Genomic DNA, 25075 nt, shown 5'->3' on the forward strand with positions numbered 1-25075 from the left:
CAGGCACCCCTGGTTTTCTTTTTCAATATTACTTTGGCTATTTGGGGTCTTTTCTGGTTCTTAACAATTTTAGCGTTGTGTTTTCTAACTCTATGAAGAATGATGTCTATACTTGCCAAAGCAATCTACACAATCAATGCAATCCTTGTCAAAGTAATTGTTTTCTTTTGATTTTTCATTTTTCAGATTTTGAGATTTTAATGACTATTTATTTTCCATAATTTTTGTTATATATTTGACATTTTTTTATATTATGTTGTTACTCTGAGTAATGCTGAAATACTGTAAAGAAAGTATATATTTTATTTTTTTATTTTTTAGTAAGGTATTAATTTGGTTAGGTGTAAGCTTCAAGTATCTACTTTCTTTCTCTGGGATGTGGTTTTAATGTCAGTTCAGTTTTCACACACTTTATTACCTATTCATATCTGTTCCATTATCTGCCCTACTCAGCAGCAAATCTGGAACATGAATGGGTGTATTTTGTAGTTCAGTTCTTATAGCTTTAATGTTTTGTTTTGAATAAGAGTCTTGCATAGTTAGCTTGGATTTGAATACATTAGATTATAAATGAATTTTGGGGATCATTTTATCAAACTCTTCTTTCCATAATTTCCTGGCACTTTATAGGTTTTAGTTATATCTCCTCTTTTTTCTTTGGCTATTGATTAAGAGATTCAATATCCCCCAACATGCTGCACACCTGTGATAACTGCATCTGTCTTTGAAGGCAAGCTTTGAGTGAGAAAAAATAAATAGGAATTTTCCACACATGCTTGGAATCACAGTCCCTTTGGCCTTATGGAATATCTCAAGATCCTTACTGCTGGAATTTAATGCGACTGGTCCACCACTGCTGCTATCAATACCACGTAAAACCGGGAATTTTCTAGAAATTTGGGCACAAGAGAACAGAATAATAAACAATTAAGGTAATGAATTTCTACTACTCTATGACTCATGGAGTTTCCATTTCTTGCCTAATGAACCAAAAATATTGTATTTATGTTAGAATTATTTATGTCACAGTTCTAAGTTTTAGACTTTTTGAGTCCAAGTTGGGAGATACCAAATGAGAGGAATGGAACAAAGTAGTATCTCAAGTCAATTTTTTTTTTTCATTCACCGTCCAACTGCTAGCATTTACTTTCAGTCTTCAGAGACCTACTCCATGAATTCTTTCTGGATTTGTAGTCACATTCAGTAGGAAAAACAGAGTGGATTGTGTTTATTCTTTCTTGTACATAACTACTAACTTTTTATTTCTTCTTTAGGCCTCAGTTTCTCATCTATCTAATGAGGATAATAGTTATAAAGGGAAATAAATACTAGTTGTGAAGATATGTTTCAGGTATCTCAGTGTATGGGCTGAAGAAATGCTCTCTCTATATATAACAATTATATTTCTCCCTTATTATAAAGTAAAAAGTTTGAACTGGATTATTATTATTTCATCTTTTTCCATATTGCCACTGTGAAATAAATAATATATACAGAAAAATGCATAAAGCTTACATGTGCAGTTAAAGATAAAGAAATTTGTTATTTTATTTTATAGTACATTTCATGGAAGGAAATGTTAAATATAATTAAAACTTACTATTAATGGTCTTTGGTTATACAAACACCATAAGAGATGTTAATTAATACATCAGAATCTTTATTTAACAATAGTTATTTATTACCTACTAAATACAAATCACTTTACCATAAGCTAGGAAAGGAAGGTAAGGACGAAAATAAAAATAAATAGGATCCTGGCTCTGCCAAATGTTTACCCGTGATTTGGTAAATTTTATTAAGATATATTACTCTTTGCTGAGATGATAGTCTAACCTGAGATATGTGAGTAACCTTATAGATTTGCATGAAAAACATTTTAGAGTGCCTAATTTCAAATTCCAGCTCTAACACTTATATTTGGAACTCGGGACAAGTCACTCAATTTCTCTCTGTCCCAGACTGTTTATATTTAAAATGGTTAATAATAAAACAATACATAGCTCACAGGATTTATGTGACAGCTGTATGAGTAAATGAAAGAGTTGAATACATGTTATCTCTTATTAATTTGATAATACATTGTGATTATAAGCATTCTATTGGGGCACTCTTTGGTCTTTCTCCTCTTTTTTAGACATTTCTGTGTACCTTTTTCCCCCATCTGGCTGTTGTTAACACAAATAAAGTAAAAGTCTGTTTCATTTTTTCTTAAAGTTCATTTATTTATTTTGATAAAGAGAGAGCAAGAAAGCGGGGGAGGGGCAAAAAGAGGGAGAGAGAGAGAAACCTTAGCAGACTTCACGCTGTCACCACAGAGCCCCATGTGGGGCTTCATCTCACAAACCATGAGATCATAACCAAAGCCAAAATCAAGGATCAGACACTTAACCGACTGAGCCACCCAGGTGCACCAGAAGTCTGTTTTAGATAACAACATAGTTTCTAGGGATATTAATTAGAAAAACAAATAAAAATTCCCTGTTCTATATTATCAGCTATTTTAGATTATTACTTTACTACTATATTATGTTTAATACAAAGTGCTTTAAAAGTTCTCATTAGCTATATACCTTTAAAAATATTAGTTTCTATGATTTTCTCAGTTTCCTCACCTGTACAATTATAATAATGTTATCTATTTTGTAAATGTATAGGAAATAGTTTATTTAATAAATTGTTTTGAGGACCTACTATTTGTCAGATACACTGTGAACATTGATATACAAAACACACAGTGTTGTTCTCATAGGGCTTACCTTTTAGAGGAGAGAGACTTTAAACAGATATCCCGAAATAAAATATAAATGTAAATTAAATTTATTTAATATGAAAAAAGGAGATGTGTGATGAGAGTATGAGGAGATGTGTAAAAATTGGGGCAGTTAATTTATATAAGAGAAGTTATTTTGAAGAAGTTATACTTAAGTTTAAATCAGAAATATAAGTATCAATTGAATATTTAAAGTTTTTAAAACAGAAGCAGATATTTGTATTTGTGAACACTGAAGCAGAAAAATAATTGGATTATTCCAGAAAATCACATAAGGTCAAAAGCATACTTAATGAAGAAAAGATTGAAAACGAGGTCAGAAATATATTCAAAGGTTACTTGATCCAGAGAGTCTTATTAGCCATATTAAGGACTTTATAATGTAATGATACATGCTTTAAACAAGACAGTGGTATATCTAAATGTATATATTAATTATGTTTTTATTTTACTTTTGAAGAATAGATTGAAAAAGAAAGTAGTGAAATAGTAAAATGATTACTCAAATGATTCACAGTTCAGGAAGTAATAAATTAGGATTTTTCTATTAGTGACCTTGACAATGGAGAAGAGATGGATTTATATAGATATATGTGGATTAGCAGTAAAATCAAGAGTAACTACTGGTGGATGAGGTACAAAAATTTGGAAGAGAGATATCAAGGAGGATCACCAGAATTTAGACCTGAACAACTGGGTGAATAAAAGCGATGTTTTCTTTTTTTTTAAATGTCTTTCTTCCTTCCTGCCTTTCTTTCTTTCTTCTTTCTTTCTTTCTTTCTTTCTTTCTTTCTTTTTTCTTTCATATGAAATGTATTGTCAAATTTGTTTCCATACAACACACAGTGCTCATCCCAACAGGTGCCCTCCTCAATGCCCATCACCTACTTTCCCCTCCCTCCCATCCCCCCATCAACCCTCAGTTTATTCTCAGTTTTTAAGAAACTGAGGGGTTGGATCCCTCGTCTCTTTTTTTTCCTTCCCCTCCCCCATGGTATTCTGTAAAGTTTCTCAGGATCCACATAAGTGTGAAAACGTGACTCTCCAGCTCCATCCACATTGCCACAAAAGGCCATATTTCATTCTTTCTCATTGCCATGTAGTATTCCATTGTGCATATAAACCACAATTTATTGATCCATTCATCAATTGGTGGACATTTAGGCTCTTTCCATAATTTGGCTATTGTTGAAAGTGCTGCTATAAACATTGGGGTACAAGTTACCCTATGCATCAGCACTCCTGTATTCCTTGGATAAATTCCTAGCAGTGCTATTGCTGGGTCATAGGGTAGACTTTTTTTTTTATTTTTTGAGGAACCTCCACACTGTTTTCCAGAGTGGCTGCACCAGTTTGCATTCCCACCAGCAGTGCAAGAGTGTTCCCATTTCTCCACATCTTCGCCAGCATCTATGGTCTCCTGATTTGTTCATTTTAGCCACTCTGGCATGAGGTGATATCTCAGTGTGGTTTTGATTTGTACTTCCTTGATGAGGAGTGACGTTGAACACCTTTTCATGTGCCTGTTGGCCACCTGGATGTCTTCTTTAGAGAAGTGTCTATTCATGTTTTCTGCCCATTTCTTCACTGGATTATTTGTTTTTTGGGGGTGTGGAGTTTGGTGAGTTCTTTATAGATTTTGGATACTAGCCCTTTGTCTAATATGTCATTTGCAAATATCTTTTCCTATTCCGTCGGTTGCCTTTTACTTTTGTTGATTATTTCCTTTGCAGTGCAGAAGCTTTTTATCTTCATGAGGTCCCAATAGTTCATTTTTGCTTTTAATTCCCTTGCCTTTGGTGATTTGTCAAGTAAGAAATTGCTACGGCTGAGGTCAGAGAGGTTTTTTTCCTGCTGTCTCCTCTAGGGTTTTGATGGTTTCCTGTCTCACATTCAGGTCCTACATCCATTTTGAGTTTGTTTTTGTGAATGGTGTAAGAAAGTGGTCTAGTTTCATTCTTCTGTATGTTGCTGTCCACTTCTCCCAGCACCATTTGTTAAAGAGACTGTCTTTTTTCCATTGGATATTCTTTCCTGCTTTGTCAAAGATTAATTGGCCATACATTTGTGGGTCCAATTCTGGAGTCTCTATTCTATTCCATCGGTCTATGTGTCTGTTTTGGGGCCAATACCATGCTGTCTTGATGATTACAGCTTTGTAGTAGAGGCTAAAGGCTGGGATTGTGAAGCCTTCTGCTTTTGTCTTCTTCAAAATTACTTTGGCTATTCGGGATGTTTTGTGTTTCCATACAAATTTTAGGATTGCTTGTTCTAGCTTTGAGAAGAATGTTGCTGGAATTTTGACTGGTATTTCATTGAATGTGTAGTTAGCTTTGGATAGTATTGACATTTTGTCAATATTTATTCTTCCAATCCATGAGCATGGAATGTTTTTTCCATTTCTTTGTATCTTCTTCAATTTCCTTCATAATCTTTCTATAGTTTTCAGCATATAGATCTTTTACATCTTTGTTTAGGTTGATTCTTAGGTATTTTATGCTTCTTGGTGCAATTGTGAATGGGATCAGTTTCTTTATTTGTCTTTCTGTTGCTTCATTATTAATGTATAAGAATGCAACTGATTTCTGTACATTAATTTTGTATCCTGTGACTTTGCTGAATTCATGTATCAGTTCTAGCAGACTTTTGGTGGCATCTATCGGGGTTTCCATGTATAGTATAATATCATCTGCAAAAAGTGAAAGCTTGGTTTCATCTCTGCCTATTTTGATGCCTTTGATTTCCTTTTGTTGTCTGATTGCTGATGCTAGCACTTCCAACACTATGTGAAACAACAGAAGTGAGAGTGGGCATCCCTGTCGTGTTCCTGATCTCAGGGGGAAAGCTTTCAGTTTTTCCCCATTGAAGATGATATTATCTGTGGGTTTTTCATAAATGGCTTTAATGATGTTTAAGTATGTTACTTCTATCCCAACTTTCTCGAGGGTTTTTATTAAGAACAGGTGCTGAATTTTGTCAAATGCTTTTTCTGCATCGATTGTCAGAATCATATGGTTCTTATCTTTTTTTTTAATGTGATGTATCATATTGATTGATTAGTGAATGTTGAACCAACCCTGCATCCCAGGAATGAATCCCACTTGATCATGGTGAATAATTATTTTTATATGCTGTTGAATTTGATTTGTTAGTATCTTGTTGAGAAAAATGTGCTGTTTTCTAAGGAGCTGCTTCCTTCCTGAGAAAGGAAGATTTGTAAGGAGACTATAAACTACTTTAGATAGTTCTTACAAAATAACAAGAACTCTGTAAATGATAACTCATTTCCCTTATGATAAGTGATGTTGAGCATCTTTTCATGTGTCTGTTAGCCATTGTATACCTTCCTTGGAAAGATATCTATCCACATCTTGTAACAACTTTTAACAGGATTATTTGGCTTTGGATGCTGAATTTTATAAGTTTTTTGCTTATTTTTATACTAACTCTTTATCAGGTATGACATTTGAAGCTATCTTCCCCCATTCCTAAGGTTGACTTTTAGTTTTGTTCTTTGTTTCTTTGACTGTTCAGAAGGTTTCTATGTTGATGAAGTCACAATAGTTTACTTTTGCTTTTGTTTCCCTTGCCTCAGGAGACATCAGTTCACACCAGTTAGAATGGGTAAAATTAACATCACAGGAGACAACTGATGTTGGTGAGAATGTGGAGAAAGGGTAACACTCCTACATTGTTGGTAGGAAGGCAAATCTGGAGTTTAAAATAGAACTACCCTACAACTGAGCAATTGTGCTACTAAGTATTTACCCAAGGGATACAAAAATACTGATTTGAAGGGATTCATGTTACCCAATGTTTATAACAACATTATCAACAATAGTCAAATTATGGAAAGAACCCAAATGTCCATCGACTGATGAATGGATAAAAGAGAAGTTATATATACAAAATATGGAATATTACTCAGCCATATAAAATGAAATGTTGCCACTTGCAACAATGTGGATGGAGCTAGAATGTATAAGTAATTCAGTCAGAAAAGGACAAATACCACATGATTTCATTCATATGTGGAATTTAAGAAATAAATAGATGATAATAATGGGAAGTAAAGAGAGGAAAACCATGAAACAGACTTTTAACTATAGACAACAAACTGAAGGTTTCTGGAGGCTAGGTGGGTGGAGGGATGGATTAAATATGTGATTGGTCTTGAGGAGGGCACTTGTGATGAGCACTGGGTATTGTATGTAAGTGATGAATCCCTAAATTTTATATCTGAAGCTAATATTATAGTATGTGTTAACAAACTCAAATTTAATATAAACTTGAAAAAGAAAAAAAATTAACTCCATAAATGTTATGGTTATTTTCATTGTTCATTTATTCATTCAGTCATTGCACAACTATATATTTTCTTAAGTGGATTCACCTTATTTTATTTTATTTTTTTATCTTTTTATTTTATTTTATTCATCATGATAAATGTACACTTTAATCTCCATCTTCTATTTTCCTCAATCATCCCCCCTCCTCCCTGGTAACCATTAGTTTCTTCTCTATAGTTAAGAGTCTATTCCTTGGTTTCTCAATCTCTCTCTCTCTTTCTCTCTAACTCTTTACCTGTGTCTCTGTCTCTCTCTCTCTCTCTGTGTATCTCTCTTTTCTTTGCTCACTTGTTCTGTTATTTAAATTTCACATATGAGTGGGATTCTTTTTTTTTTCAGTTTATTTATTTTGAGAAAGACAGAAAGAGAGATAGAGAAGAGTACAAATGGGGTACAGGCAGAGAGAGAAAGAGAGAGAATTCCAGAATTCCAAGCAGGCTCTGCACTGTCAGCACAGAATCTGATATGGGTCTCGAACTCACAGACTTTGAGATCATGACCTAAGCTGAGATCAAGACTCAAGAGATCAAGAGCTTAACTGACTGAGCCACTCAGGCACCCATCTTGTATTTTTGATTTTAGCTATTCTGACATTTTGAGGTGATATCTCATTTTCATTTTGATTGCATTTCATTCATGATTAGTGATGCTGAGTATTTTTTCATGTATCTGTAAGACATCTGTATATCTTATTTGAAAAAGTCTCTATGTCTTGTGCTCATTTTAATTGAATTATTTGTGGGGTTTTTGGTGTTCAGTTGTATAAATTATTTATATATTTTGGATATTTACCCCTTATCAATACATCATTGGAAATGACTTCTCCCATTCAGTAAGTTGTTTTGTTTTGTTGATGGTTTTCTTTGCTGTGCAAAACTTATTATTTTTGTGTAGTTCAAATAGTCTAATTTTCTTAATTACATTTGGGAATGCTTGGGTTGCCACTTCAAATTTTTTCTTCACAATGCTATGCATCCTACCTTACAATTTATAATTATTAATGGAAATATCTTCTGATTACTACTAAATTAAATCTATGCAAAATGTTGTGGCTTGTAATCTACAGCATTAATGAAACTATGTTAATTTTCAGGTTGGATGTTTGTGAAAGGTCAGCTTTGGTATAAATCATCTTATTTGCCTACATTTTTAGAGAGAAAGCTAATAAAAAAGAAAACTAGAACAGAGAATAATAAATTATGATTAAAGAATTTTGAGCATATTATGCCATTCATTTTCTTGCTGAAATTCTAACCAATATTATTATTACTATTTAAATCAAAGAAAATAGAAAAAATTCAATGGTATAAATGCAGTGAAACAGGCAATGCAGTTAAAATATTTATCTGAAATATTAAAAAAAAACTGTCCTTTGTGTTGTCTATTTTCTTTTCTACAAATATTTACAGGAAACTTTTATGTACCATAAAATTTTATATAATCAATGAGAAGATTAAAAGCAATAATTTTTCAAAGGAAGGATACAGATGACAGTTTTTTTTTTTTAATATGAAAAAGTTAATATAATGCTTCCCCTAGCAATAAAGGGTAACTATACAATGGAAACTTCCAAAGTGGCAAAGGAAATTGTATATAAAATCAGGTTAATAATCAGGTCTGTGACACAGGATGATATTTGCAAGTTAGACAAATACAGCTATAGCCTTTGGGATCTGCCAACTTATAAGTCTGTGACAGGAAAACAAAATAAAACTAAAGAATTTCCAACATGTGTAAGACAAATTTTAAAATTAAAAACTTGAACCAAAACTTATCCACATAAATGGTAGTGCAGTGAAGGGACAGTTAATTTTGCAAATTTAGTAAAATTCAAAACAACACACACATGCATACATACACACATAAAAGTTTTAGTAAATACATTCTGGATGATTGGATGTATCAATAATTTGGATTCATTGGATATATGCTCCATTTCTGGCTCACTTTTTTGTCTAAAAATAATCTTGAGGTAACATTTTTTGAGGTAACTTTTTTAAAGGTTAGGGTTAGAGTATGTGGCTGGCATTTTGTAGTTTAGAGATCTCTCCAGAAGGTTAGTTTTAAGGTTGGGGATAGGAATTAGGGTTAGGGTTTAGAGGTTAAATTTAGGGTTACAATTGAGGTAACTTTTTTTTTGGTCATATTCAAAACTGACTTGATTTGAGAAAGTATATAGTGTCTAAATGAATGCTTCTGTAAACTTCATGGAATTGATCAATAACAGGCAACTAATAGTTATGTCTGCCTTGGGTTAAATTCTTGCCAGGAGTACTATATTTCTTTGATAACATTTCAATTAAAATGTATTTATGAAATTACCATGTATACATCTTACTGTCATATATTTGATACAAGAAAGGAAAGGAAATTTATGATAAAAATAATGGTATCATGCTTTTGAGTATGTGTTACATTCCAGGCAATAAGCTAAGGTTCTCCAAAATAATCCTTACAGATGATAATCAACTTCATTTTACAAATGTGGACATAGTGGCTTAGAGTTTTTTCTGTATTTATTTGTTCAAAATCATAAAACTAGAAAATAAAGACAGGTTGAAAACCCAGGACTGTTAGATTTCAGGGTAATACTGTCCTCTAGAACTATTTGTGGTGATGGAAGACTTATGTATCCATGTTCAACATGACATCCAATAGCCAAATGTGGCTATTATGCACTTAGAATATAGCTATTATAACTGAGGAATAAGAGTTTATTTAATATTAACTTAAATTGAAATTGCCACATGTAGCTAGCATCCACTGAATTGGGTAGTGTAGATATAAAGACTATATCTTTACCACTACACTATATACTATTGACAATTTTGTATGGGACAAATATTGGGCTAAGTAGTCTACATGCATTCTCTCTTAATACTAATGGCAATGCCATCAAGTAATTACTATGATTACTCACTGTAATTTAGAGGAAATTGGGCTCAGATTAATTACCTAGCTTATCACATAGTAAATAAGTGAAGAGGTCAGAATTAGAGTTTTGATATGACTCCAAAATCATTTTCTTTCTGGTATACTACACTGACATAGCAAGTCAATGTATAGTTTCTCCACTCAAGAAGCTTACAGAACAATCAAACAACCCAAGGAAAATATCTTACACTTGTGGAAGAATGAAATCATAATGCAATTCAGTGTGAAACCAAGTACTTATTTATGTGATAAAAACCTGCCACTTATGTAAAATAATATGTAAGGTAAGCTAGAATAAATGAAGATGTATTTCCTGGAGGACACAGAAATCAGTATTATTTGAATAGAGAGAAAGGATGGAGCATTTCAGTCCCAAGAGAAAGCATGAGCAAACACACAACAAGAAACATTCCCCTTCTTGGATGATTTTAGTAGAATGAAAAAAACTGAACGTGATGAAATGAAGTTCATATTCAGAAAAAGGTGAAGATCTTGAACAGATAAAATAAAATATAATTCTGAAGGAGGACGCTAAGATGGTAGCATAGTAATAAGACCTTAGGCTTCTCTCATTCCTTGAACACAGCTAGATAACAATAAAATCATTTTAAATACCCAAGAAATCGACCTGAGGACTCATAGAACAAATTGCACCACTAGAGAGAAAGAAGAGGCCAAATTGAGGAAGGTAGGAAGTACAGAGATTTTGTTTGGGGGAAAAATGGATTGTGGATGCTGTGTTGGGAAGGGAGCCAGGATCAAGGAGAAAGGTGAGAGAGAGTAGAGAGTGCAGAGATACACACAAGGAGAACACTTGCCCCAAAACACTGGCTGGGTAAATGACAGGAGCTGATTTTCATGGGTTTTTGCAACCAGTGGGCTCAAAGACTGGAGTTTTAGGGGTCCATGGGCTTGGCTGGTGTAAAGCTCTGAAGGCACTGCCTGACTCCTGGAGAGCAAGTAGGTGAGCAACGGAGGGGCAGATGACACAATTTGAGTACAGGTTAAAGTGAATGGGGAGAGTCTGTTCCCTCTACCTGGAGTGCATCTGTGATAGGTGGCACTGGATTTCCAAGGACAAAGAGCCAGGGGGCACCATATAAATGCCAATCCCTCAACATAGGTGCAGGGACACTTGCGGAGGGCGGCACACCCAGACACTGTCTGTTTAGTCTGCTTTGCTCCAAATCCTATGCCCTTATGCTCTGGCATGACTGCCTTTCTGGATCAAACCTGCATCAGTCTCAGTAATGTGAGACACTCCCCCAGAAGACAAATGTATGCCCCCACCACACCAAGTCCCTAAAGCTTGGATTTTTAAAACTCAACAGGCTTGACTAGGATACATCCCAAAATACACTGTGCTGCTCCAAGAAGGCAAACAACCCAGAGAAAGATGGTATGAAAACAGTTATCTGAAAAATCCTTAGGATGAATGAGGGGAAATTATTTTATCTCTGGCAGGGCTCCCCTGAAAGCAGCAAATTTGGACTACCCTCTCTGATGACAAAGGAGCTGACTGGGTCCATTTTTTCCCTGGCCCCTCAGGATAAACCAACTTCTATAAGCAACACAGCACCAACACTAGAAGCCTAACCTACTTAAACAAGCCTTACTGCACTCTGCTCAGCTAGGACTGTTTTTCTCAGGAAACTGTGCCTAAGGACCAGTACAGCAGGCTCCTTCCCCAGAAGACCAGCACAAAACTCCACATGCACCACATCTATTAAGCAAAGAGTTCTAAAAAGCTTCAGTTTTAATGATAATAGCATGAGATCTCTTTTATCCAGCAGACCATAGTACACCTACTTAAAACTTGCCACACTTGCCAAAGTCCTTGCCAAGGTCCAAACACCTCCCCCACCGGCATGCAAAGGGAACCTCTGCAGACTACTGACCTGAGGGATAAAGCAGTCAAAACACAGCAGCAGGGTCCACATTGAACACACCAGAGATATTTTCTGAGCCCCAGGCCCTGGGCATTGTAAGACCTCTTCTTCATCAAGCCATTACTCTCAGAAGCAGGAAATATAACAAGATTTTCTGACACACAAAAGAAGACAAAGACCTAGAGATGACTAAGTGGCTCAGTCAGTAAAGTATCCAAACTTGATTTTGGCTCAGGTCATGATCATGCAGTTTGTGGCATGGAGCCCGTTGTCAAGCTCTGTGCTGACAGCACATGGAGCCTGCTTGGGATTCTCTTTTTCCTTTTCTCTCTGCACTTACTTCCCCACGTCTCTCTCAAAATAAATACTTATTTTTAAAAAGAAGACAGAGACCTTGACAAAATACCAAGAAAGAAGAATTAGTCCCAAAAGAAAGAACAAGAAAAGGCCATGGCCAGAAATATTACTGAAACAGATACAATAAGTAAGATATCTGGTGCAAAAATTTAAAGCTGCAGTCATAAATATACCTTGCTGGTCTTGAGAAAAGCATGGAAGATATCAGGGAGACCCTTACCACAGAGGTAAAATAGCTAAAAAATAATCAGGAAGAAATGAAAAGTGCAATAACTGAGACTTGAAACCCAATGGATGTAATGATCACAAGGATGGAATAAGTAAAAGAAATAATAAGTGATATACAAGATGGAATTATGGAAAATAATGAAACTGAACAAAAAAGAGAAAGAAGAATGATGGCTAACAACAATAGACATAGGAACACAGTTATTCCATCAAAAGTAATAATATTCATACCACAAGGGATGCAGAAAAAGAAGAGAGAGAAAAGAGGGCAGAACATTCATTTGGAGTAATGACAGCTAAAAAATTCACTAATCTGGAAAATGAAACAGATTCTGAGATCCAGTTAGCACAGGGAACTACCATCAAAATCAACAAAAGCGGGACAAGAAGAAACATTGTAGTTAAATTTGCAAAATAGAGTGATAAAGAAAATGTCCTAAAAGCAGCATCATTAAAGAAGTTCCTAACTTACAAAAGAAGACCCAGAATGGTAGCAGCAGCTATCTCCACAGAAACTTGACAAGCCAGAAGGGAGTGGCATGATATATTCAATGTGCTGAATGGGAAAAATCTGCAGCCAAGAATATTCTATCCAGCAAGACTAACATTCAAAATAGAAAAAAAGATAAAGAGTTTCCAGACAAAAACTAAAGGATTTCATGACCACTAAACCAGCTTTGCAGGAAATATTAAAGGGACTCTTTGAGTGGGAAGGAAACATGAAAAGTGACAAAGAATAGAATGGAATGGAGGAAATGTCGAGAAACAACAATAAAACAAGTAATACAATGGCACTAAAGACATATCTATCAATAATTACTTTGAATGTAAATGGAATAAACACTCAAATCCAAGACTTAAGGTGTCAGAATGGATAGAAAATATATATGGATAGACCAATATATATGCTGCCTAAAAGAGGTTAATCTTAGACCTAGACACCTGCAGATTGAAAGTGAGGGGATGGAGAAATATTTATCACACAAATGGGCATCAAAAGAAAGCTAGAGTAACAATACTTATATTGTACAAACTAGTTTTGAAACCAAAGCCTATAACAAGAGATAAAGAAAGGCTCTATATTATAATAAAGTGGACATTACAACAAGAAGATCTAAGAACTGTAAACATTTAAGAATCAAACATGACAGCAAACAAATATGAAAAACAATAACAAATAGAAAGAAAGTCATTGATAATAATACGATAATTGTAGGGGACTTTAATACCCCACTTACATCAATGGACAGATCGTATAAGCAGAAAATCAACAAGGAAACAATGGCTTTGAATGACACACTAGACCAGATGGACTTAAAAGAAAAATTCAGAATATTCCATGCTAAAGCAGCAGAATACTCATTCTTTTCAAGTGGACATGTTACATTTTCCGTAATAGATCACATAGTAGATCACAAATCAGGCTTCAACAAGTACAAAATGTTTAAGGTAATGGCATCCATAGTTTGTGACCACAATGTTACTTACGAAACTTGAAGTCAATTACAAGAAAAAAGATGGAAAGACCACAAATACATGGAAGATAAACAACATAGTAACAATGAATGGATCAACCAGGAAATTAAAGAAGAAACTTAAAAAAATACATGAAAAAAGTGAAGATGAAGCATGATGGCCCAAAACCTTTGGGATGCAGCAAAAGCAGACATAAGAGGAGGGTAAATACCAATACAGGAATACTTCAACAAGCAAGAAGAACCTCGAATAAACAATATAATTACCACCTAAAGGAGCTAGAAAAAGAACAACAAATGAAGCTAGAAGTTAGCAGGAAAAGGGAAATAATCAACTTTAGAGAAGAAAATAATGATATAGAGACTAAAAAACGAGTAGAACAGATCAATAAAATCAGGAAGTGTTTGTTTGAAAATAAATAAATAAAAACAATAACCCTCTTTCCAGATTTATCAAACAGAAAAGAGAATGAACCCAAATAAACAAAATTACAAGTGAGACAGGAGGAATAACAATTGACATCATAGAAATGAAAACAATTATGAGAGAATACTCTAAAAATATTCCAACAAATCAATCTGGAAGACATGGATAAATACCTAGAAACATAGAAACTACTAAAACTGAAACAAGAAAAAAGAGAAAACTTAAACAGACTGATAACAAACAAAGATATTGAATTAGTAATGAAAAATCTACTAGCAAAAATAGTACAGGGTCAAATGGCTGCATAGGTGAATTCAACCAAACATTTAAAAAGTAGTTAGTACCCACTTTTCTCAAGGTATTCCAAAAAATATAAATGGAAAGAAAACTTCCAATTGCATTCTGTGAGGCTAGCATTATGTAGATTCTAAAACCAAACACAGAGTCCACTAAAAAAGAGAAATACAGGCCAATATCCCTGATGAAGGTAGATGCAAAAATTGTCAATAAAAGAGTAGCAAATTGAATCCAACAGTAAATTAAAAGAATCATTCACCACGATCAAGTGAAATTTATTCTTGGGATATAAGTATTGGTTGATATTTTCGAATCAATCAATGTGATGTACCACATTAATAAAAGAAAGAATAAGAAGCATATGATCTTTTCAACAGTTGCATAAAATGAATTTGATAAAGTACAACTTCCATTCTTGACAGTAACCCTCAAAAAATAGAGATAGAGGGATCATAGCTTCACATAATAAAGACATATACAAAAAGTTAATAGCTAATATTATACTCAATTGAGTAATTGAGTTTTTCCTCTGCAGTCAGTAACAATACAGGGATGTCCACCTTCATGACTGTTACTTAATATAGTAAGTCCTAGCCTCAGAAATGAGATAACAAAAAGAAATACAAGACATCCAAATCAGCAAGGAAGAAGTCAAACTTTCACAACTTGCACATGGCATGATACTCTGTAGAAAACCCAAAAGATTCCACCAAAAAATTGCTAGAACAGATACACACATCCAGAAAAGTTGCAGGATATAAAATCAATGCACAGAAATTGGTTGCATTTCTTTCCATCAATAATGAAGCAACAGAAAGAGAAATAAAGGAGTCAATCACAATTACAAATGCACAAAAAATCATAAGAAACCTATAAATTAAACTGACGAGGTAAAAGATCTGTACACTGAAAACTATAAAACATTGATGAAGAAAATTGAAAATTACAAAATAAATGGAAAAATATTCCATGCTTATGAATCAGAAGAACAAATATTGTTAAAATGTCTATGCCACCCAAAGCAATCTACATGTTTAATGCAATCTCTATTGAAATACCAACAGCATTTTTCACAGAGGTAGAACAAATAATCCTAAAATTTGTATGGAATCACAAAAGACCCAAAATAGCCAAAGCAATCTTGAAAAAGAAAAGCGAAGCTGGGACTTCACAACTTTGCACTTCAAGCTATATTACAAAACTGTTGTCATGGAGGCCTTATGGTACTGGTTCAAAAACAGACACAGAGATCAATGGAACAGACTAGAAAATCCAGAAATGGACCCACAACTATATGGTCAATTGATCTTTAACAAAGCAAGAAAGAATATCCAATGGGAAAAAAAAGATAATCTCTTCAACAAATGGTGTTCAGAAAAGTGGACAACATGCAAAAAAGGAACTGGACCACTTAAGCTATACACAAACATAAATTCAAAACTGATGAAAACCTAAATGTGAGACAGAAAACCATCAAAATCCTACAGGAGAACATAATCAATAATCTATGTGTCACCAGCCATCGCAATATCTTAGTAGATATGTCTCCTGAGGCAAGGGAAACAAAAGAAAAAATAAACTATTGGAACTTGATCAAAATAAAAAGCTTCAGCACAGCAATCAACCAAACTAAAAGGCAATCTTTGGAAAGGGAGAAGATATTTTCAAGTGATATATATGAGATAAAGTGTTGGTATCCAAAATATATAAAGAAGTTATAAAAGACAACACCCAAAAAATGAATTATCCATTTAAACACTAGGAAGAATAAATAAATAGACATTTTTTTCCAAAGAAGGTATACAGATAGCTGTCATATGAGAAGATACTCAACATCCCTTACCATCAAGGAAATACAAATCAAAATCACAATGAGATATCATCTCACACCAGTAAAAGTGGCTAAAATTAACAACATAGGAAAAAACAGGTGTTGGCGAGGATGTGGAGAAAGGGGAACCTTCTGATACTGTATGTGGAAATGCAAAATTGTGAAGGCACTCTGGATAACAGTATGGAGGTTCCTCAAACAGTTAAAAATAGAACTACCCTATGATCCAGCAATTGCACTACTAGGTATTTACACAAAGGATACAAAAATTTGCTGAGTTGATGGGATACATGCACCTGATGTTTATAGCAGTTTTATCAACAAAGCTAAATTATGGGAAACACCCAAATGTTCATTGACTGATGAGTGGATAAAATGATGTAATTGTATCTATAACTATATCTATGTCTATGTCTATGTCTATGTCTGTATCTATATCTATCTTGTCTATGTCTATATCTATATATCTATACCTATATAATTGAATATTACTAAGCTCTAAAAAAGAATGAAATCTTGACATTTCCAGTGACATGGATGGAGGTAGAGTGTATTGTGTAAAGCAAAACAAATTAGTCGGGGAAAACAAATACCATATGATTTCAGTCATATGTGGAATTGAAGAAATAATACAGATGGACATAGAGGGAAAAAAACGAGAAAGGTAAATCATAAAACAGACTCAACTATAGAGAGAAAACTGAGGGTTGCTGGAGGGGATTAGGGCAAGGAATGAGTTAAATGGGCTATGGATATTAAGGAGGGCATTTGTGATGAGTGCTGAGTCTTGCATGTTAAGTGATGAATCACTAAATTCTACACCTGAAAATACTATTATGCTAACTGGAATTTACATACAAACCTTAAGAGGTGAATCACTGGGTTCTACTTCTGAAGGGAAGACTACACTGCATGTTAAATAACTTGAATTAAAAAAAAAATTAAAATAGTAATTCTGGTGACCTTGAAAGTCATACTGAGAAGCATAGATTTCATCTCTGAGAAATGGATTTCAGAGTGAAAATGTATATTGTGGATTAAAGGATGAGGAAGAAAAAGGTCCACTAAAGTTTACATATTGAGTTTGTAGTATTCACAGATACCCTCCCTAACCGTTATATCTATAAAGATGAATGAAGGATAACAATAAATCATAGTAACACACCCAATGGAATTTGGCTTCCCAAGGAATTAAAAAATTTTCCTCTAACCCAGATTTAACCACACTGAGGACAAAAGAAATTTGACCATAGAATTTACTTCATACATTTGAAACTTCTTCTGCCCCAAGTATCCATAGTAAACATAGGTCTGTTTTGAGTAGAGATTGAGATTTTTATAATGGGATGCTGCATATCAAAAATAACTACTGGGGCGCCTGGGTGGCACAGTCACTTGAGCGTCCGACTTTGGCTAAGGTCATGATTTCATAGTTCATGAGTTCGAGCCCCACATCTGGCTCTGTGCTGACAGCTCATAGCCTGGAGGCTGCTTCAGATTCTGTGTCTCCCTCTCTCTCTGCCTTTCCTCCACTCACGTTCTGTTTCTCTCTTTCTCAAAAATGAAAAAAAAAAAGGTGCCCCAAATCTCGCCTAAGTATCCATTGTTAAGAAATTCAGTTTAGGGGTGCCTGGGTGGCTCATTTGGTTAAGCGTCCAACTTCGGCTCAGGTCATGATCTCGTGGTCCGTGAGTTGGAGCCCCACGTCGGGCTCTGTGCTGACAGCTCAGAGCCTGGAGCCTGTTTCGGATTCTGTGTCTCCCTCTCTCTGACCCTCCCCCGTTCATGCTCTGTCTCTCTCTGTCTCAAAAATAAATAAACATTAAAAAATAAAAGAAAAAAAGAAATTCAGTTTAAAGGGGAGTCCAAAAGGGAAAGGAGAGAGACTGGAACCATTATTAGAAGACTTAAGGAGGGGCGCCTGGGTGGCTGAATCAGTTAAGTGTCTGACTTCAGCTCAGGTCATGATCTCACAGTTAGTGGGTTTGGGCCCTGTGTCAGCTGTGCTGACAGCTCAGAGCCTGGACCCTGCTTTGGACTCTGTGTTTCCCTCTCTCTCTGTTTCTCTCTCTCTCTCTCTCTCTCTCTCTCTCTCTCTCTCTCTCTCTTTCTCTGTCTCTCTCAAAAATAAATAAACATTAAAAAATTTTTAAAAGAAGACTTAAGGAAGGTGAAGGAAAGAATCATTGTGTGATCTTTGAGAAGTCACTTAGGCACAAGTAGCCTCATCATTATGATGAGTTAAATTATAGAGGAAAACTTTTGAAGTTTGATAACTTTTTAAAGTTACTTTTTCCTTTGTTGACATACAATTTTTTCATAATGTTATCTTATAATTGTTTGTACTTCTGTGGTATTAGTTGTTATTTCTCCACTCTCATTTCTGATTTTACTTATTTGGGTCATTTCTCTTTTCTTTTTGATAAGTCTGGCTAAGGGTATATGAATTTTATTACTTTTTCCAAAGAACCAACTCCCTGTGTCATTGATCTGTTTTACTGTTTGTTTTTAGTTTCTATACATCTGCTCTAATTTTATTTCCCTTCTTTTGCTGACTTTAGGCTTTGTTTGTTGCCCTTTTCCCGGTTCCTTTAGGTATAAATTTATGTTGTTCATTTGCTGCATCCCAAAGGTTTTGGGTTGTTTGTTTTCATTTTTATTTATTTCCATGTACTTTTTTCTTTTCTTTGATTTCCTGGTTGATCCATTCATTTTTTAGTTGCATTCTGTTTAAATTACATGTATTTGTGATCTTTCCAAATGTTTTTTTCTTGTGAATGACTTCGAGTTTGATAACATTGTGGCGAGAAAAGATACCATGCATATGATTCTTAATTTTTTGTACTTTTGAGGCTAGATTTGTGACCTAGTATGTGATCTATTCTCAAGAATGTAACATTTGCATTTGTAATGAATGTGTATTCTGTTCTTTCACAATGGAATGTTCTGAATATATTTGTTAAGTCCAGCTTGTCAAGTGTGCCTTTCAATGCGATTCTTTCCTTGTTGATTTTCTGCTTAGATGATCTACCCATTGATGTAAATGGGGTATTAAAGTCCCTTATGGGTATCGTATTATTATCAGTGAGTTTCTTTCTGTTTGTTATTATTTTTTATGTATTTGTTTGCTATCATGTTTGGTTCATAAATATGTACTGTTCTCAGATCTCCTTGTTGTGCAGTTCCCTTTATTATGATATAGTGCCCTTGTTTAACTCTTGTTACGGTCTTTGGTTTAAAAGCTAGATTTTACAATGTAAGTATTGCCACTCCAGCTTTCTTTGGATGTCCATTTGTGTGATAAATATTTCACCATCCACTCACTTTCAATCTACAGGCGTCTTTAGGTCTAAAATAAGTCTCTTGTATAGGCAGCATTTAGATGGGTCTTGCTTTTGTTGTTTGTTTGTTTGTTTTTATACATTCTGACATGCTATGTCTTTTGTTTGGTGAATTTAGTCCATTAAATTCACAGTAATTATTGGTAGATATGTATTTAGTGCCATGTCATTACTTGTTTTTCCATTGTTTCTTGAGATTTTATCTGTTCCCTTTCTTGTCTTTGTCACCCCATTCAAAGGGTGTCTTGTAATATTTCCTGCAGGGCTTGTCTTGTAATATTTCCTGCAGGGCTGGTTTAAGTGGTCACGAAATCCTTTAGTTTTTATTTGTCTGGGAAACTCTTTATCGCTCCTATTTTGAATGATAGCCTTGCTTGGATGTAGATTTTTCCCATTCAGCACATTGAATATATAATTCTACACCCTTCTGTCTTGTCATGTTTCTGTTGAGAAATCTCCAGCTATTATTCTTCTTCCCTTGTAGGTAAGGGACTTTGTTTGTCTTGTTGCTTTTAAGATTTTTTTCTTTATCGCTATATTTTGCAAATTTAATTACAATATATCTTGCTGTTGGCCAGCTTTTGTTGATTTTGAACGGAGATCTCTGTGCCTCTTGACTCTGGATATCTGTTTCCTCCCCCAGATTAGGAGCGTTTCCAGCCATTATTTCCTCAAATGAATGTTATGCCCCATTTCTCTCTCTTCTTCTGGGACATTTATAATACAAATGTTACTATGTTTGATGGAGTCACTGATTTCCTTAATTCTATTCTTGTGTTCTATAATTCTTCTTTCTCTTTTTTGATGAGTTCCATTCTTTTCCTTTATTTTGTCTTCTATATCACTTATGCGTCCCCCTGCTTCTTGCAGTCTTATGTTCATTGTATGAAGCCTGTCTCCAATCTCAATTATTGAATTTTTCCTTTCTGACTGTTTTTTAATTATTTTGTCTTACAGGTAAGGGCCTTCCTAAAGTCTTCTATTCTTTTCTCAAGCCCAGCAAGTACCTTTATGATTGCTGCTTTAAATTCTCCATCAGACATGTTACTTTTTCCTGTTTTTCTTAGATCTCTACCTGTGACCTTATCTTGTTTCATTTGGGATTAGCTCTCCCATCTTTGTATTTTGTTTAAATTGCTGGTGTGCCTGGGTGCCTCAGTCAGTTGGGCTTCCGACTTCAACTCAGGTCATGATCTTATGGTCCATGAGTTCGAGCCCTGTGTCAGGCTCTGTGCTGAAAGCTCAAGGCCTGAAGCCTGCTTCAGATTCTGTGTCTCCCTCTCTCTCTGACCCTCCCCCATTCATGCTCTGTCTCTCTCTGCCTCAAAAATAAACAAACATTAAAAAGATAAAATAAAAACAATAAATTTCTTCCTTCTTCTACAACAGTCTGTTAGGGTTCCGACTCCTGAGAATAATGGCCTAATAAAGAAGAGGCCACATAGTATCCAGGGCCTGGCACTTCAGGGAGTGTCTCCTGTGTGTGCTGCTTGCATGCTGCTGCTATGTTTTGGCTACTCTATCTTTCAGGTCAGTTGTCTGCAGAGGCTCTCCTTGCCTCAAGTGGTCAGTGTGTGGTCCTTGACCAGACTGTGGCAAGTTTTAACTAGGTATGCTCTGTTCTGCTTGTTAAATGAAACTTGATACTACTTCCACTAGAACTGAAGACCTGAAAAACTCTGTGGTTGGGAGATGTGCTGTAGACAGGGGTTTGTGCTGGTCTTCTGGGGGAGGAGCCCACCTTTCTGGTACTGAGGAAATTTTGACTGAGAAGAGTAGTACTTCTAGATCTTAGGTGTGTACGGTTTGGTGTAAGCAAGTGAGTCTGTGTTGAAGCTGAGGGGTGGGGGAAGGAAATGGTGCCAGCCTTTTCCTTTGCCCTGGAAAGTAGTCTCTGTCCACATGTACTCTCAGGGAATCACTACTAGAAGTGTGAATAATCTCCCCCTGGGTGTCCTAGGGTTTTTTTCAGATGCAATTTTCCACACTGCTTCCAGGTTGTTTGCCTGCCTTCCTTTCAGGAGTAGCGGAGTGCCTCTGGGATCTATCCCAGCCAAGCCTGCTGACTTTTAAAACTCCAGGCTTTAAGCACTTCATGTGGGCTGAGCCCTGCACTGACCTTCTTGGGGAGGGTTCTGCTGCTCTGGGACTGAGGCAAGCTTGACCTGGAATGGCAATTCTGTCACAGCACAAGGGTGTGGGACTTGGTGTAACCAATTCAGGCAGTCAGTGTTAGAACAGAGATGCTTTCTTTCAGCGGGTGGCTCTGTGTTTATGATTTGGGAAGGGGAAGGGAAATGTCTCCGGCCAGCTCCTTTGTCAGAGGAGAGGAATCTCTGTGAATGTTGCTTCTCAGGGTTGCACTCCAAGAAGAGCAAATAATCTCCCCGCTTTGTGCTACAGGAATTCTTCAGACTGCTGCTTCCAAGCCATCTTCCCCTGGGTTGTTTGCCTTCTTTCTCTCCAGGAGCAGGACAGCACCCTCAGGGTTCTATCCAGCCAAGCTCACTGATCTTTAAAACTCTAGTCTTTAGGCCCTGCTGGTTGCAAGAAGTCATGAAAAACAGTCCTTTGTGTTTTCCCAGCCAATAACTTGGGGGAACTTTTCTTATGTGTTTCCCAGTGTGCTCCTCTCTCTCTCTCTTTCTCACATTTCTCCATGACCACAACTCCCTCCTCTCTGCAGCACCCTGGATCCTTTCTCCCCCAAACCACATCTCTGCACATCCAACGTTGTTTCATGAGACTTCTTTCCCTTTAGTTGTGGAGTTTGTTCTGTCAATCTTTGGATTGATTTCTGGTGTATTTAGAATGATTTCATAATTATCTAGTTGTGTTTGTGGAATGAGAAAAGCTTAGAGTCCTCTTACTCCACTGCCATCTTCTCCCCTTATTAGAAAGCTGGATGTTAACTTTTAGTATAATCTACAGAATGAGAAGACAAAGATATTCAACCTAATATTTAAAAAATACATAAACCCTCAAAGTGGAAATACTTTTAGATGTTAAAATTTCTCACAGTATAAATAAAAATATTTTAAGGTTAAAACTAATTCTTGGTTTGTTCAAGAGCAAACCATAGTTGTTAGACTTGTGTTGGAAGATGTGGAACAATTAGCCTTTTCTCTTACCTGAGTTTTAATTAAGAAACAGAAAACTAACCTGTCTGATATTCTACAAAGCCAGTCACAGGCACTGCCTGGTAAATTTGAGCAGCCTAGTGCAACGGAGGCAAAGGACTGAAAGAAAAAGTAATCAAGCATTAAAAAAGAGCATCCAGAGATGATAATACATCAAATTGAGGGGTCAATTCCAATGAAAGATTAATAAAGTTTAAGGATCCATGATGAGTAATTTTAAACACAGCAGAAATAAATGAAATGTCTTTCATAAGACAATGATATTGAATAGTAGAAAAGTTTAAGTCCTGAGTATCCACATCAAGATGTACAGGAAGAATACTGATTCACAGGACAAGGGTAAAACTGGAATTTGTTTCATTTTCAATATCATAAGAAAAAGAAAAGAAGAAGGAGGAAAAGAAAGAAGGAAACATACATGATTTTACTTAAATCAAAAAGAAAGATATTATTTTGGGAAAGACTGTGGCAACAAAATAAATTAACTTAGTACAAAGTATACCAACATTGGAACTCCTTGAAAATGGTAGGTAATTCTTCACTGTGATTACAGAAGAAATGCACATTTCTGCCATGCTCTCTGTAGTCACTGTCAATAAACTTTCATTTCCTGCACACAGAATAGGGGTCAAATGCTAGGCTTCAACATGTAAAGAAAGTCTGGGCTCAAGACTTCATAAACTTTTGATATCTACTGTAACAGAAATTGAACAAGTAGAGCCACATTATTTGTGTCAGGACATCACTGTGGGATTCTTTTATTTTTTAGTTTGTACATTGCCCCAGCAGGATTGCTGGTAACTTCAATAATCTGGTACCTAGATCCTTAATATTTGTTATTTTCTAAAACTTGTATTTAAATTCCAGTTAGTTAGCATACAGTGAAATATTAAATCAGATGTGCCATTAACTTATTCAACACTTAATACAACACCTAGTGCTCATCACAAGTACACTCCTTAATCCCCATCACCTATTTAACCCATCCCTCCACCCACATCCTCCCTGATAACCATCAGGTTGTTCTCTATAATTAAGATTATGTTCCTTGCTTTACCTGTCTCTTTCTTTTTCTTATTGTTTTGTTTTTTAAATTCCACATATGAGTGAAAACATAAGGTATTTGTCTTTCTCTATTTCATTTAGCATAATACTCTGTAGTTCCATTCACATCATTGCAATGGCAAGATTTCAATTTTTATGGCTCAGTAATATTCCAGTGTGTGTGTGTGTGTGTGTGTGTGTGTGTGCACGCGCACACGTGTGTGTACCATGTCTTACGTATCCATTCATCAGTCGATGGGACATTTGAGCTGTTTCTATAATTTGGCTATTAGAGATAATGGTGCTATAAACATTGGGGTGCATGTATCCTTTTGAATTCCTATTTTTGTATTTGGGTAAATACCTAGTAGTGCAATTGCTACATTGTAGGGCACTTATACTTTCAACTTTTGAGAAAACTCCATACTGTTTTCCACAGTGGTTGCACCAGTTTGCATTCCACAAAAAGTGCAAGAGAGTTCTCCTTTCTCTACATCCTCAACGACACCTGTTGTTTCTTGTGTTGTTGATTTTATTTGTTCTGACAGGTATGAGATGGTATCTCATTGTGGTTTTGACTTGTATTTCCCTGATGTTGAGTGATGGTGAGCATCTTTTCATGTGTCCGTTAGCCATCTGGATGTCTTCTTTGGAAAGTGTCTATTCATTTCTTCTATCCATTTTTTCACTGGATTATTTGTTTTTTGAGTGTTGAGTTTCATAATTTCTATGTATTTTGGATACTAACCCTTTATAAAATACGTCATTTACAAATATTTTCTCCCATTCTGTAGGTTGCCTTTCAGTTTTGTTGATTTTTTCCTTCATTCTGCAGAAATTTTATTGTTTTATTTTATTTTATTTTTTATGAAATCCCAACAGTTTAGTTTTACTTTTGTTTCCCTGCTTCTGGAGACATATCTAGTTAGAAGTTGCTGTGGGTGATATAAAAAAGATTACTACCTATGATATTCTCTAGAATTTTGTATG

This window comes from Acinonyx jubatus, chromosome X (assembly GCF_027475565.1).
Source record: "Acinonyx jubatus isolate Ajub_Pintada_27869175 chromosome X, VMU_Ajub_asm_v1.0, whole genome shotgun sequence".
NCBI lineage: Eukaryota > Metazoa > Chordata > Mammalia > Carnivora > Felidae > Acinonyx > Acinonyx jubatus.